We start from the raw sequence: 12,891 nt of genomic DNA on the forward strand, positions 1-12,891 counted from the left end.
GTTAACCATTATACTGAAATAACAGTAGTGATCTGATCCTCTCTGATGGGACCATGTGTTGAAACAAAGCCCAATGTCCCTATTGGGAAACCTTATTCTGTGTTGTTGAGGGACACAGGAATGGCTTCAGAAGTTGAATTGTTATTGCTTTCTTGCTTCTGAGCAGGAGCAGTCTTAAAACACCTCTGTGCTATTGTGTGTTTCATAGTATAACAAGTTGTGTTGAAAACACCTTTTTTTTTTTCCTCATAGACAAAGATAAGGAGCAAATTGTTCACAGTGTTAACATGGAGTTAACATCTTTAATTAAATACTTTAAATACACAGCAAAGAAATGGCTTGCCAACAGGAATTTTTAGGTTTTCCTGCTGTCATATAGGTTTATTCACATTAATTTCACTTTTGATATCTGTTCTCCCAAACTGGTTACTCTTTTTATACTATTTCACATGATGTCAGGCATCTGTTTCTTTTCAGAAATGATAGGCAACTGTAGAGGAGAAGAGGAAAAGAGCAAGTCTCATTGTGGCTCTTCTCTTACTGCACCCTATGTGTCATGATACAGATAGATGCTGTGTGCTCTCCCAGCTGTGTCTTCCACTGGGTGCCTTCTGTGGCCATTACGCCTCAGGACAAAATGGAAAAACTGTTCTGCAGAGAATTGGAGGTGGCTTGCCACCATTTTTCCGTTGCACCAGAAATCATAAAAACAGAAAATACCAGAAGGGAAATGATCTGGGTTGTAGTCCATTGTAGGATCATGGTTCTCTTCAGTTATGCTGTCCTCAGTCTCTCCCTGAAGAAGTCTCAGCACTTGCGTGATGCATTGTAACTATTGCAGCTAGCTTGCTCAGTGGTGTGACCTCCACAAATAAAAGCTTACAGGGACCGAACAGCTTGCAGAAATGGGATTAGAAGTGGTCAGCCAAAGCTAAAACTGCCTCACTGCCTACCTGCCTTGCTCAGCTCCCAGGAGGCAGCTGGTGGTGGACCCGTGGGTGACTCCTGTTTCCTTCCTGAACCTGAACTGCATCACAATAGAGTTCCCCCAAAGCACTCATGGGAAGATAGGGATTTTTTTTAGCTGCTTTAAGGCATCGAACTAAAATGTTGGATGCAGGTTGTATGTTACTATGCTGTTTGGATTTTCAGCAGCTGTTTGGACAGGTGAAGGGAAGTGGTTGGAATATCATTGCTCTAGGTATTGTACAGCAAAGAGAAATCAGTGCATGCATTCTGTTAAAAAAATGTGGGTTTTATATATGTATTTTTTCTTTTGGGAGGGGAAACACTAACTCAATTTCCATTTCTTAGTAAATTACTATGATTTCAGATTATTCAGTGAGAAGGTCTAGCAAAAGCTTGTGTTTGCTTGTGTGACCTCAACATGTTATTTGTTCTCCACTTGCACATCAGCCCTGTCTGTAGTGAAATTGTGAGTTTTCAGTGTTCCATGGTTGGTTGTTGTGTGGTTTTGTTTGTTGTACCTCAGAACAGTTTTTAAACTTCTGCCTTACACATTGAAGTGCTGAGTTTTCATTCTTTGCTATTTCTAATAGAACACAAACTTGTGCAGAAAGTGATTTATTTCACTAAATGGCAGCAGCTCTGATGGGTTGAAGGTGTGACATTGTGTTTACAGAAGAAATGAGAATGTAATATGTAGGGTTTTGAATCAAACATTGGAGGAAAGAGTAATTGAAAGCCCAAGGGACTAAGTTTATGCATAGGTAGGCTATGCCAGAGTAAGTGACTTTCTTTAACTCTGATATGTGAGTTAGGATACATATGTTGAGTTCATCAGGTCTTTATTCAAACACTAATTAGGGCTTGAAGTAGTAATAGTAGTATAGGAAATACATTTTTCTTCTGTAAAGTAAGGGGTTAATGGCCATTGCTAATGGTCCCTACTGTGTTACTTCTAAGGTAATATGAAGTCTGGGTAAGATAGGGCTGGCTGGGAGGAGTGCTGCAGTGACAGGATTTACCTGTGGTCACTTATGGCCATGACTTAACCATGGGACTGAGCAAGCTTAGTTCTGTGAAAGATGCTGTTTCCAACATCCTCAGACCTATGGGTCCCAACGGTTTGGGATGTTGCTGGTAAGTTACCACAGGGATTTTAATGGTCTGGGAAAATGGTTTTACCTTGACAAAAAAGAGCTTGTTTATTTTACCTAGCAAGGTGTAATTCTTCTGCCTTGCTTTTAAGTATTTTCTTAATGCCTGTAAGGACTTTGTTTTGTGGACAGCTTCTTTTTCCACTGATGCTGGTGGGATAGATGGGCTGAAATATTTCCCTCTGATGCATGTCAGGCCTGGCTCATTTTTCAAAAGCACATCACTTTGTTCACGTGAATGTGTGTCCTTTTCCCACCTCTACAACAGGATTTATAGACTGTACTGTCTTTCCCCCAAAGGGGCTGTTTTATGTTGTGAAGGGGGAGCTGTTTTTGGACTCCTGTCTCGCAGCTGTGCACTGACTGTGGTGTGTGTGATGCAGCACAGCTGCCACAATGGAGACATTCAGTGCTGAAAGCAGGAGCATGGCTGTGGAATATTACCAATAGCTTTGTGTTTATTGAAATGCAGGCAAAGAAGTTGTGGCACAGAGCAAGGCACTGGCATGGCTGCATTTTGTCTCTATGCTCATCTTTGGTTTTGAGTTGGACCATAACCATCTCCCTTCCAGCTCCCTTTGCAGACTGTGCTTTCTGCCAAGAAAAGCCTAAGCCTGCAGTGTATCTGAGGCTTTTCTGCCCAGACATACTACTTGACTGTGATCATGACAGAATATCTCCCTTGCATGGGTGACCTTCAGTAGCACTGCTTGTGTTCTGGTGTGACCAGAAATACAAGGAAAGATTAATGAAAGCATTCCAGCTGTACAAGTTTTCCCCTCCAAATTCAAATGGATAGGAAAGTTTAGGCTGGCTGATGCTCTAATTTTTATTCTTTTTAATTCTATGTTTTATTTTTGTAAACAAGTAATTTGGGGTTGCTGTTAAATGCCCTTTGTTTCAGTTTTTGAAATCTTCTGCTTGTATCAAACTCCCTGACTTGTGTAGTATTCCTACTGTTGTTTGGGGAGACTTTTATGTTTAGAAAAACACTTAATGTTAAAAATGTTTCACAATATTGTTGAAAACTGATATTTAATGAGCAGTGAAAAAGATTATGCTACTGAGGCACTCACATCACCTGTTACAAGGCATCTGAACAAAGGGATGTGGACATGTGGATCTATGCTGTGAAGGTGCCCATCTCCACTCCCTGCATAGCTATGCTGTGCTTAATCACAATAGGATCTGCTTGAATTGGCAGTGCAGAGGAATTTGAGGCATGTTCCAATGTCTCATTTATGTAAGGATTCCTGCATATATTAAGTATTTGGTAATGTGCTGATGCATTTGGGGTAAAAGGTGGGGGGATGTGGCTTGAGTAATGCTGTGCAGTTGACAGTAAAATAGATATGCATCTGTCTTTCCTTACTGAGTTGTAGCAGGAGTGGAGACGTAGGCGTCCCCAGCCATCATTTTCCGTAGCCTCTGGAGAGATTTCTTGAGTGCAAATGCCTGCTGCAAAGGAGTGGTTGCTCATGTAGGTAGTAACTGATGTGTCAGTGGATGTATCACTGAAGATTGTGGAGCATCCAGGAGTGGGGAGAACTGGAATTGATCTGGGTGGTTCTTCACTTCAGCTCCTGACGTAGATCTTAAAAGATGAAAGAAGACTTTGTAAATGACTTAGAATCCCTGTCAGAAAAAGCTGCATAGAAAATAGCTTTCTAGCCCCTCTTAAAGTTGCTTACATGTTTAATGGTTATTTTTTTCCCCATCAGCAATTCCTTTGGTTGGTGAGGAAGGTGAAGCCCAGCAGCTCACTGGCTACTCAGGCAGATTCAGTGGTCTGGAGTGCTGCTGCTGGCACTGCACTGAACTGTGGCTCTTCATGTTGAAATGAAGGGATTTTCTTGAAAGTGTATGTTTCAAGGTAGTGTGGAAGACTTTTTTTCTTTTATGTACCTGATTCCCTCAAGTATGCACAGTTAGAAGTTTGGTCAACATTGTGATACATCAGCATGCTTAAATGGGATCCAAAAAAATGTTTGTGGCTAAGGACAACCACTTTTCATTAGTTTTCTGTTCAACTCTTGGAAAACATTAATATTGAGATGCTCCATTCCAACTACTTTACTCTCCTTAATGCAAAACTTCAGAATGTGAAGAGAAGTGAAACGAAGAATAATGTGCATCATACTTAGAGCAGTGGAGAACATTATGAAAGTGGTACAATTCTTATCACCTGTTTCTGCCTTTTGAGCCAGACATGGCAGGGACAATGACATGGCACCTGGAGAGTGCCAGAGAGAGTGACACTGGAAGGTGTTTTAATGTAATAGCAAACTAATGAGCTATATTTATAAACGTGTGATACATGCACATGTATTAGTTACTGGTGGTGATAAACTCATACTGTTACAAAAACATTGTGTGGCATGCTTGACTGTAGAAGAAAGGCTCCTTTCTGTTTAGTGCTGCTGAGGACACGTATATTGAGTAATTAAAATAGTGTGGGAGAGGGGTTGCTTGCATTACTTTTGTACTGTGCAATCTTGGGGTGGCTGCAGTTTATCTCTGTTGAATGTGGAGATGGTAACAGCCTTCTTGACTCAAACAGAAGTTATATAAATGAGTACTTCAAAAACTCTTATCAACTGTTAAGATAAAAGTTACGCTGTGGTTAATGTGAATTGCTGCTGAAGGAATAATGAAGAGAAGTGGAACATAAGACGCTGTTTTAACTTAGCAGCTGTGGTTTCTATGATAAAGGCTCATAAATCCTTTCACATGAATCAAACCACAGTTTAGGGGTTCTTTTAAATATTTTTAGCTTGTTTTGATTATATATTCCTATTTAGAAGTACTTTAAATTCTGAAAGAAAGTTTTCTTTGCTCTTCCTAATGCTCTGTGAAGTCCTTTGGGGGAAGAGGAAGGGAGTGTTCAGAAAACTATTTCTGAGATTAAATGGCTTCTGAAATGCTGAGTGGATAAAGCCTTGAATTTGTGTTTCAGAAGTAGGCATTTGCAGGGCAGGAATGGTTTTATTTAGAAGTGACTGGTCCATGCAGGGGCATTGAAGTGTGGATGGGCATGGGGTGTCTGTCCATCAGGCTCAGCACTGGTCCCTGTCCTTGCTCTGTGCCAATGGTGGGATTGGCAGGATGCTGCTGCCTACCTTGGGACTGACTGCTCAGCCACAACTCATCCCCTGTACTCCCTTCTTGCTCAGCATGCCGTCAAGCTGAACAAATTCCAGTGTTAGCGGAGCTTGTAATCAATTAGGCACAAGGTGAAAAGGATAAGAAAGAAATACAAAAGGCGATAGCTGTGTGTGAAACATCAGCAGGAATTCATGAAGGGCCATGTGATCGATGGCTGCCCAGCATCTTTGGATCTAAGCAAACTGTGCCAAAGCCATCCATAGCATACGCTGCATGCATTAAATTGATTTTTATCCCCACATCTATAGGCACATCCAAGGATGTTCTATGCTTCTATATAACCCAACTTGTATCAGTGCTCTCGCCCATGTAGAGGTTTCTTTATTTCTGGTCTAAAAATTCAGACTAAACTCGCATTATTCAGGTCTTTTAACTTCATCCTTATTTAGTTTACATCAGCAATTTCATACAGCTGTCTGAGCAGTTGTGAACACCTCTCACAGTTCGTACTCAGCATGCTTTTTTTTTTTTTTCCAAATTTTTGAAGAAAGCAAATGTGAAGTGCATGAATCACACTCCAGAAATACTTCTCTAGTGCCTGCTGTGGCTCAGTGTGATAAGGGAAACAGAATTCTGGAGGGGAAATCTGTCATTATGGCAGCAGAAATAATTTCTCATTGAGACTTGCTATTCACATGCTGCTTTTATGTTTCCTATTTCAGTCTCTAAAAGAGTCTGCGTATTATATGGTGAACTAAATGGCTTTTTAATAAGCTTGTAACTACTGTCTCCCAAACTCTGTAATTTAGACACTTAAGTGAATAATAGCACATGATGTATAATAGCATGTTGCCTTCAGTTTTCCGTACTCTAATAGAGGGCAATGATGCTCAAATGTATAGTTAATTAGGTCTTAATTTTCAGTTCTTTGCAGTCCGCTTTGTACAGATATCTTTATTTGTATTGCAGTGCAGTTGAATCACTGGAATAATCTGAGCAGTTAGACTATCCAAATATGATTGCAGTGAGATTAATAAATGAAACTCCTCTAGGCTTTGGTTTTGTTTTGATTAAGGCATACAAGCACAGCAGGGATAAGCCCTCTGTTTTTAACTTATCCTTATACGAAAGTGCACCTAATAAATCCCTGCTATTAACAATTTCCAATGGAAACCAGCCTCCACAACGTGTCTTGTAACTGAGCAGGAGTGTTGGTTCCTAGCACCTGCCCCAGGCAGTTGTGTAAGTTCACCCTGTTGCAATGGAGTGGATATGCCCGTGTCTTGGGCCCTTATGTTGAATGGGATTTCATATTTTTAGTGCTTTTCTTCATTCTTCCTTTATTTTTTTCCCTCTCCCAAGATGCTTCTTCAGTGAAACATTGAATAGTTGTCAGATACCTCTTTTCCCATTGATGTCCTATTTGGTTTCCCATTGCCCTGCTTCCTGCAAGCATAGCCTTTCATTACAGCTGACGGGTAGATTTTCTCCTTGGACTGAATATCCTGCTTTTGTACCCTCATTTTGCAAGTGCCTGCTCTTTGTTTTTCATTCAGTACAAGTCCAATGGCACCTGCATCCTGAGGACAGGCCTAGGGCTGTTCTGAAAGAGTTAGAATTGAGCTGAAAGGATTGCTGTTTTCATCAACAGTCCATTCATCTTAGATTTATGTGAAAAGCAACTGCATTTTATGTTTGATTACAGATAGCTGTTTTTAGGAAATAGATCTTTGTACACTCAAACTGTTCCTGTCAAATCTTTATTTTGCTCCAGTCTTGTACGTTTTAAATGGCCTTTGATAGACCTTGGAAATATTTAGATCTAGACAAGCCACCTTTTTCTACGAGGAGTTGTCTAAAGAATTCTTATGTTAGGGAACAAAATCTAATGCAGGCCAGAGGTGAATGTGGAGAGGAGCAGCAAGCAGTGGAGTTGAAGGGCTTTGAGAGGAAACAGTGGATGATTTTCAGTTGTATCTTCACTGATGACATGTCTTCCAACCAGGCAGACCTGTTGAGTGCTGGTAATTTACTGTTGTGTGGGAACAAGTAGGAAAGAAGGAAGGAAATTACAAGCTATTTTATATATGCACACAGTTGTATTGATGGTATTGCACTTCTCTACCGTCTGTACTGAAATAGTTGCGGGTGAATTATTTATTGATATTATATTCCTCCCTATGGATTGTCTTCGCAGTTTGGTGAATAATTGAGATTTTTTTCCAAAGCATAGAGTTTCAGCATGCTTTAGTGCTTAATCTCAACGGAATTGGTATCAGGAGATATAGAAAAACTGGTCAGCATCTTCCTTTTGGTAAAGAGGCGATGTCTGGGTCCGGTAGTGAGAAAATATGGGTAGGCCCACACTTTTCCCAAGCTTATGTCTCAAACCAAAGGGGTTTTTAAAAACGGAGATTCTGTGAAAAAGGTGGGATGTTGATGACCTGGAAGAAGTTACCCACTGGAGAAGAGAACAGCTTGGAAAAGCAGTGAGTTAAACAACAGTACTGGTTCTCTCCTTGGTTAGGGGGGCAGATATTTAAAACTTCCTATCATGAACATTAATACTATATAAGGAAAAACAAGAATTTTCTTTAACGATTCCTTTGAGTGGAAAAATGAATGTTTTGAGGAAGCTGCTACTGAGCCTTGCTTTAGTCAGATGCTGTCATGGGCTCCTAGAAAGGAGGCTTCTGTGGGTCCAGGTTCTGTGTGGCCCTGTGTCTGACAGCTCTCAGCAACTGCAGCTTGGGAGATTGCAAGGTTCCTATCCCAGAAAGGCGGAGGCTGGAGAAGTAGTGACTTTAGTGATGTGCTTGGTGAAGCACAAAGATACAAAGTTCATATGAGGAATGTAACAAATCTTGATGGTTTCAGCAAATCTCAGACTTCAGAGAGAACTTCATTTTTCCATACTGAGAGTCGATAATATTTTCTTTTAATTATGAAAGGCAGAAAAAGGCATAAAGTTTTTTTTCTTCAGTTAGATAGAGTTTCTTATGGACTCCTCCCAGAGATCGGTGGAGTGCTTTAATCCATGGGGTATTGATTTATCTAAGCTTCAAGCCAGGACATTAATTCTCCGAGAAAGCAGATCTTTGCCCGCACATGACTCTAAATATGTACTTTCTGAGGTGAAAGGGTCGAGATGTCTTTAGCAGGACGTGCAGAACTGAGAGAATTAGTAAGGAAATCATACATTCCCAAAAGCTTAGTATTCAATTTTCAAAACAGTTGAAGCTTCCAGCAGTTCATGTAGAGGGTTCTGTTGTATCCCCTGTGGAGTAACAAAAAAACCCTCTGCGGTTTGAGTAGATGGCTTCCAAAAAGATCTGTCAAATCTCCAGATAGGAAATGTACCGAAATGTCATTGAAGTCCAAATTCTAGAGCTATGTAAGAGGTGAGTCAGTGATCAGTCAGCATTCAGCATTATTATGGGCAGCTATTGGGTACTGTTTTTGTGGGGCTGTCTTCCCATGTGCATGGGTATTGGAGGCTCTGATGGGCTGTGCTCTGCATAAACTCACAGATTATCTCTCATCTAAAACTTGCATTTTAAGGATCTGATTGTGGCTGTATGGTCATTTTCCTGGGTCCATTCCCAGAGCTAGACATATTACTTGTTTCTGAAACCGGAATGGGTTTAGTAGTGTCTTTTGAAGTAGCTGACAAAACAGGTTATTCTGTATGAGTCTGCCATTTTTTTTTAATTTTTATTTTTTGAGAAGTCAGTTATTACAACTTCATTGTTCACATCAATTCTGTTCATGCAAAGGTGTGGAATTTGTGGTTCTGTTTTATTTTGTGTGATAGGTTTTTTTGTTTGTTTTAAAACCATGGCTGCATATTTGAGCATTGATTTTATTTTTTTTGCTGAGCCATTCCGAGTTCCTTTTTAGAATTTATGGTTTAATTAAGAATCCTGAGAGGTTTAATAACTTATGTAAAAGTTAGCATTCAATGTATATTAATTTACATTTGTTAATACTGAATTTCATTGATGTTTTATTCCTTGTTCATCCATATCACTTAATTCTCCAAGAACTCGTGACAGTCCTGTCAGATACTGCTTTACATCAACATGTCATCTGCTGATGTTACTACCCTTTGTTTCTCCCCCCTCGCAGCCTTGTCTTCAGTGCACTGATCTGTGAAATGCTCTGTAGCACAGTGGTATTGGAGGTAGAGTGCTGCTAAACTCAGCTACCATGAGCATTTAGCCCTTATTTTTCTCACCTTTGCTCATCTCCTGCGTTTGCATCCCTCTACCTGATCATCCCCTGGGAAGGCACAGATGGCAGTCCTTGTTTCCATCCTCTTTCGACTGAATAGGCAGCACAGAGCGTGCCTTGTTCAAATGCTTCAGGAAATATCAAAAATGTCAGAGCCGCTCTAAAAAATGGTTTGTGTGTTGTGGCTCACCAGGGTCATTAGATGTGGTAACCAGAAAAGTTTGGACTCACGTTGCAGTTCTTGGTGGTATTCTTAGAGCTGTCCAGTTCTTTTGGGTTCTTTTGTGAATTTGTTTTGTTTTGTAAAATACATCTGCATTAATAATCACGGTAGCTCAAAGAATGAAGGCAAGGTCTTGCCTTGGTGACAAGAATTAGGGACAAATTATTTTAACTGAAATTAAATTGTTTTTTTTTCTTTGGCCAGTGCTTGTCAATTGCTCTAGAAGCACTGAAAACTTGGGTGTGTTACAATCTCATTTCAGGACTTTCTTCCTTTTCCTTCCTTACCAAGCTTCATGCCAAGAAATACACCAACTCTGATGACTCAGACATGAGAACTCTATTTCCTTTCATTTTTAGTTCACCTCTCATATACGTGTGAATATCCTATTCATTTTTCTTAAAAGCCACTGTTTAGAATTAACACTAGGCAGTAAAGATGAAAGTGTGCAGTCCATCCCACAGTGTGGAGCATGGTCCTGATGTGCTGACTGCCATCCCCTGGTCCAAAACTGATGGGTAGGGGTTAAGTAGCTTTAGTTACATGTTTGAAAAGTATATGCTATAAAATACAACTTTCTGAGTGTTTTTGTGTGTTGTAGTTAAACTTCTCTTGAGTGCACAGTTTGATATTAGGTTTTGATGATTGACAATTGCTTTTATTAACTCAAAATGTGTAGTCCTTATTCTGAGGAACCAAGGCTCTACAGTTTTATTAAATATCACATCAGAGCAGAATCTGTAAATGTGGTGATCTTGATAACAGGATGGCGAAAGTCTGATTTGATAAATCTTTAATCGTTAAAGGGTCATAACTGTTCTGTGCTCAAATGTTAATAGAAAATTTGGGGTAGCTTCCAACAATAAAATTAAACTGGCTAGCTTTCCTGTGAAACTTCCTGTGTTTCCTGCTTCTGTTCTGGCTTAAAGTTAATAGTGTTAAAAAAAAAAAAAAAAAAAAAAACACCCTTTCTTGTATTGTTTCCACTTTTGTTTTTATGCAAAGACAAGAAAGCATGGTAGCCGGTTAAAAAATAGCATCACCAACAAACAAGAAAACAAGCAAGAAACAAAGCAACACCTTCAGTATGATCACTTTTTTTTTCCAGTGATAGTGATCAAATTTCATGTTTCTGCCATTGTTTTTAAATAAAAATGCACTTCTGTGCCTGCTTATTCTTCTACATGTTCACATGTGCATTTACATGTGCAGAGAGAAGGCTGAGTTTGTAAGAGAAAGGAAGTAGTTGAAAGAAGACATTCTCATGTCTTTACTTGAGGAACAACTGGAAGATTAGCCCAGGTAATAGTATGTGTGTTATTTCAGGTAAGTTTATCAAGCAGCATGTGAGCACGCTGCTGAGATCAAATGGTGATTGAGTGTTAGTCAATAATTCTATTCATGTGGGTCCAGTATTTTCCAAGTCTTAATTTGTTTCTGTATATAGTATTCTGAGTGGACCCATTATTTCTGTTGCTGTCCAAGATAGTAGCCACTTTCTTCTTAATTTAATTCATCTTTTCTTTGGACAGTCAATGTCAATTACTTTAGAAGCATTGAAAATGTGATGTGCTGCATCAAATTGATTCTGGCTTTTATTTGTGATCCTCTGCATACAGTTGGGTGGTGTTCACTTAGGGTAGCTATTTCTTTTCTTTTCAGAGCTCGAAAAACTTGCCATGTCACATATTTAGCATTAGGTGACAAGTTGCAGTATAGATGAAGGTGTGGAGATGTCTGGAAAAAGAACATAACTTCAAGTTCTGTTATAATAGTGTATGCTGAATGAGAGGAAGTCCTGCAAGTAGTAGACTTGCAAAAGGATGTGATTCACTTCATGAGGCTGGTACACTGAAATAGGAGTTAGAATTTTACAGATTGTACTTGCTGAACCAGTACTCAGCACCTACTCAAGTAAAACACTTCAGGGCAGGACTGCACGTGCTGCTTGAGAGCACTTTGTCTTGTTCAGCTAAGTGTTGCTGGAATTTTTCCTGCATTGCACAGCCCACCCACTCTCTGTTATTGTGGGAGGATTATCAGCATTGCACACAACTGCACAATGGATGCAGAGGAGGTCAGAGCTGGTTTCAGGTAGTTGAGTTCAGGCTAGAAGCACTGTGCTGCAGATTGGGTGGCTCCAAGCAGCTTTAGCAGTCTTTTTCGGTGCTACACTGGGGATGTGACTCTGTGCTCTAGAATCAGCATGTGTGCTCCTGTACATTAGCTGATGTTAGCTCTCCTTTTTGCATTTACATGTCTGTTTAAAAGGAAAGGCTTTATAGGTTTAAAGAAAAGGGAAATCACTTGTCAAGGCTTTCAGTCCATACTATCTTTATGTGTCAAATGAAGTTGTAATATATGCATATGACAACATTTTGACTCTAGTATGTAATAGCACTGTACCTGAAGGTATTTGAACCTTACTGTTTTATAAATTTTGAGTTTCAATGGGGAAAACCAGCTGATATAGTCATCAAATTTAGATTAACATGAGGAGGAAGCTAAGTCTCCTGAACAGTGTGTTTGAGTTGCAGAAACACAAATGGAATTATATGAAAGATGTTAGGAAGAAATATGTTCTCTGTTAGTTTCAGAGGTCTTTAATGAAAGTAGGGACTTTTTATTTTTTATTTTTTTTCAGGCTCTGAGGAATGCATTCCCATATAGGTGGGGTACCTTTGAATGCTTCTAACAGCTTAATCAGTGCATAAACAAAACCACCCCAAAGGCTGCTTTGTTAGTGGAACAACTGCGCTTCTGTGGTATGCTTTTCTGGCTGAGTCTAGGTAGGGGTTTTCTGAAGGCCTTTTGCATTTTTTGTGGTAACCCAGTGAACAAAAATATTCAGACAGCATACCTGTGCTGTGCTCCTAGCTCTTTAGTTTTGTCAGTGATCAGCAGTCTAGAAGAAACGGTTATTACCTTTTCAAGGTATGTCTTTGATGGGTGTTTTTATGCTCTGCAGTTTCTAATACAAAGACAATTAACTGCAGCATACTCTTAAGGCATTACTCAACAGCAGTGTAAACCAGTATATGCTGACATTTGTGGTGATGCCTTTCAGGCAAGCTGCTAGAGTTAGGCTGCTCTGTTAGCAGTGTGGGTTGCTGCCTAATTGGACGTTTATGCTAGAAGCAACTGGATGTGTTTCATGATTCCTGGAGAAGCAAAGCGTTCAGTTCCCTGGGGTGAATTTCCTCTGATTAG

At 39.8% G+C, this 12,891-nt stretch overlaps 1 protein-coding gene across 7 annotated transcripts in view; it reads left to right on the forward strand.

Moving 5' to 3' along the window:
- The window catches only part of APBB2 (amyloid beta precursor protein binding family B member 2), a 149,645-nt gene that overhangs the window by 11,026 nt on the left and 125,728 nt on the right, over window positions 1–12,891 (forward strand). For 2 of the 7 annotated variants that reach the window (XM_065737114.1, XM_065737120.1), the window contains exon 2: window positions 3,842–3,981. The exons of the other annotated variants lie outside the window; for them this stretch is intronic. The gene's annotated coding sequence lies outside the window, so the exon portion shown is untranslated. The remainder of the gene's footprint in view (window positions 1–3,841; window positions 3,982–12,891) is intronic. 7 annotated transcript variants of the gene reach the window in all.

Source organism: Cyrtonyx montezumae, unplaced genomic scaffold (genome assembly GCF_038088225.1).
Source record: "Cyrtonyx montezumae isolate F1298 unplaced genomic scaffold, pur_monq_1.0 scaffold_2, whole genome shotgun sequence".
Lineage (NCBI taxonomy): Eukaryota > Metazoa > Chordata > Aves > Galliformes > Odontophoridae > Cyrtonyx > Cyrtonyx montezumae.